The sequence below is a fragment of the Triticum aestivum genome, chromosome 3A (genome assembly GCF_018294505.1).
Source record: "Triticum aestivum cultivar Chinese Spring chromosome 3A, IWGSC CS RefSeq v2.1, whole genome shotgun sequence".
Classification (NCBI taxonomy): Eukaryota; Viridiplantae; Streptophyta; class Magnoliopsida; order Poales; family Poaceae; genus Triticum; species Triticum aestivum.
The window spans coordinates 693,169,718-693,173,784 of NC_057800.1; positions in this window are offsets into that span (position 1 = coordinate 693,169,718).

Below are 4,067 nucleotides of genomic sequence, written 5' to 3' on the forward strand. Positions count from 1 at the left end.
TCAACGAATCGACTACAATAAGAAAAGCGGTATAAGAACTAGGCAAAGTGAACATAACGAATTGACTCAAAGAATGGTGCTAAGGTATTACCTCATCCACTCATCCTCAACTTCCTTGATGTTGTGCAAGATATAGAACATGACATCCTCCCACTCATCTCGTGGCATGAGATAAGGTTTCGAGCATCCAGCCCTACCACCTTGCCCGATGAATAGAGGCAACTTGGGTTTATACTTGGGTTCTTCTGTATTGTATCGAGACACCTTATTGTGCAACGTGGGAACATGGTCCGGATAGTAGGTTGTCCTGAGGTCTGCCACCTCCTCTAGGATAACTGCCTCAGCTATGGAAGCTTCAATCTTAGCTTTGTTTCCACATTTCTGTCTCAAATGCTTGTTCTGTCTCTCAGGGCCGTACTGCCAACGATTCTGCACAGGGCCCCCCAACAATACCTCGTTCGGGAGGTGCAAAAGGAGATGTGTCATCGGAGTAAAGAAGCCTGGCGGGAAGATCTTCTCTAGCTTGCATATCAACTCCGGCGCCTTCTTATGCATTTCTTTTATCTTCTCAAGACATACTTCTTTAGCACAAAGCGTGCGGAAGAAATGGCTTAACTCCGCAAGCACACGCAAGACACGCTCGGGAACATAGCCCCGAACCATCACCGGCATAATCCGCTCAATCCATACATGATAGTCATGACTCTTGAGCCCGGTCACTCTGCCCGTTGAAAGATTGACCCCCTTACTTATATTCGACGCATAGCCATCAGTGAACTTCATGACGTGTTTCAGCCACTTGAATGTCTCCATCTTATGATCATTTTTAAGTACGAAGTCAGCATTTGGCTTGAACCAAGATTTTCGACTGCCTGTGGGAGGCTGCATGTGTAGACGTGGTCTATCACAAATATTCTGTTGATCAACTCTAGCATTAACATTATCCTTTGTCTTATCAGGAATGTTGAGGATCATGCAAAAAAGGAAATCTGCGACATTCTTTTCGGTGTGCATCACGTCTATGTTGTATGGAAGTTTGAGGTCCTTAAAATAGGGAAGCTGCGTGAAGGGGGTAATGTGAGTCCAGTTGTGCATCTCACCATATCCTTCAAAAAAAATTCCCATTACCTTTTCCTTTGCCCTCGCCCTCGTCTTCGCCTGTGCCTTTGCCTTTGCCTTTGCCTTTCCCCTCACCAGCAGGCTTAAGAGCTTTCAGCTGAGCAAGCACATCCGCACCAGAAAACATTGGAATCTCGTTTACTTCATGGACAACTTTGCCTTTTGTGAAGTTCTTCTTGTCTTTCCTATCAGGATGGTCTGGAGGGAGGAACTGTCGATGCAGGTCAAATGCAACATACTTGCCACCCTTCTTCAGCCAAATGAAAATCAAGGCCTGCATGCACACCGGGCAAGGCATCTTTCCACTTGTACACCATCCGCAAAACAGGGCATAACCGGGAAAGTCATGCATGCAATATTGTAGCCAAACTTTCATCAAGAAATTTTTCTGCAGATGTCGGTCGTATGTCAACCTCGGGAAGTACCAAGAATGGTGCAAATCATCCACCAACGGCTGCATAAACACACTCAAATTCTTCCCCGGATATTCAGGCCCCAGAATTATAAGCGACAGGAACATGGTCTTGCGTTGCATTATGGCGCCGGGAGGGAGATTCAGCGGAATAACAAATACGGGCCAACAGCTGTATGGATTAGACGACATACCATATGGATTGAACCCATCACCTATTATAGCAATTCTGACATTCCCAGCCTCGGCTGCTTCCTCCGGGTACTCTATATCGAATGACTTCCATGCTTCACCTCCTGATGGATGTACAATTTTTTTTGGATTGTACCTTTTCCCTTCCTTGTGCCACTTCATCATTTTGGCAGACTCCTTGGTGATGAAAAGGCATTGCAGTCTTTTTATAAAATCAAGATACCGAAGAACCTTCACAGGGATTTTTAGCTGCTGCTTCTGACCATGCTTATCGACCACCTCAATATACCGAGAGGAACCACACTTCCTACAGTACTTGTCATCCGCATACTCATGCCTAAACAAAAGGCAATTCTTTGGACAAACATGTATTTTCTCATAGTCCATCGAGAGTGCCTTCATGATTTTCTTTGTAGCGTACATGGTTTTCGGCAGTTCATGGCCCTCAGGCAGGCTGTTAGCCCATACTCCCAGAAATGCTTCGAAGCAACCTCAGCTACAGCCGTACTCAGCCTTGACTGCCATCAGTTGCGAGATGGCATCCAGCACAGACAGCTTGGCATCCTCATAGAGAGGTTTCTTTGACGAGGCCAGGATTTCCAGGAAGGCCTTTGCGGTTTCCTCCGGCTCCTCCGGTTCATTCGCTGAATGTGACGGAGGTGTCGGCTGTGCAGCAAAGACATCATCTAGCATGTCTCTAACCCCATCGTCCTCATAACCAGCGACGCGTTGTCGTATCACATCCTCTCTACCACGGTCTCGCTGGGCAAAGTTTATCGGCATATTAAAGTTGGGCATAAATCCATGCGTGCGAAGGTGCTTAGTCATCTCACTCTTATCTCTGTGGATACGCCTCTTACATCTGGCACACGGGCATTCTGGTACCATCCTCATTGGACTATGGAATATCTCTTTCAAAAACACATCAGTTTTCTCGACCCACTCTGTTGTTACTTGATTCCGATGGAAAAACCCACTATACATCCACTGATTATCTGCCATCTCTGCTTTATTGGAAGCCACACAACAAAATTAAGGATTCATTTAAATTACCCACATCAATATTTTATTTTTTACAAGGTTGACGAGAAACGACATTTAATACACCTACATCTCTAATAGGTAAAGATGGGTCCTAATCCCACCCGAGAATGTGTAGATTGAGTATGATCCATGCTCTACCCCATTCCGAGACAAAATTTCGGCAGCACCTCCCCGCTGTTCTCCAAATACACGTCTCGGCAAAATGCCGAGAGAATGTGCATCCGGAGAACAACAGGGAGGCGCCGCCGAAATCTTGTCTTGGAACGGGGTAGAGCATGAACAACGTACCCAATCTACACATCCTCGGGCTGTCCGTGGAAAGCGCTGGACAATCCGAAAGAGCTGCGGTGATAAATATGCAATTGAATGCATATTTATCGATGCAACCCTTTCGGACGGGAGACCTAGGTTACGCGACTTGATATGAAAATTTAATCTAGTGACATGGAAAAAAAGTGGACGAGGTCATGGAATTGCTGCTCACCCTCCGATGTAGAGGATGTAGTTGATCAAAGGAGGGACGATCCTGGACCAACACCTCCAACGTCGACGGTCACTCCACGAAGATGGGAACACCACAAATCGTGTTAATTCCATCAAGTGAAAAAAATTAGGTCTTCACCTCACATTAACCATTTGGCACAACATTATGAATCGACATGAAACAAAATGTCAAATTGCAAAAAAAATATCTTTATTAAGTATTTTAGAAACCAAGTGCCTCGATTTGCTTCTTATATATGAATCAACATGACCATAACACTAACTTGACCAATATCCATCCATCTATCACAAATTTGCCCAACATCTAATTCATCTATATTCACAAACTTAGTAAAAACTATCTAGTATGTATCTAAATACCTAATAAAACTACACAAAACTATCTAGTATATATCTAAATATCCATCCATCTATCTATTCATCTAGCATCCATCTATATATTCATCTAGCATCCATCCATCTATCTAGCATCTATCTATTCATCCAGCCACCATGAACACAAGCAACGAGAACAACGGGTGCTCACTGGGGCTAGGAGGGGGCACGGCGGCGTCTGGCGGTGGAGGGAGGATCTCACTGGGGCGGGAGTGCTCGTCGAAGCAGGGCCGGCCGAAGCCGCGCCCAGGAGTGCTCGTTGGGGCGGCCTGCGGGCTCCGGGAGGCCGAGCCAGGGGCGGGGAGCCCTGCGGCCGGCGGCGGCGCGAGACGGGGATGGCGCGGGCCGGGTGGACGGCGGCGTTGTGGGGTCGGCGTCGGGTGGACGGCGGCGCAGCGAGGAGGGGGCGGAGAGGGTCGGG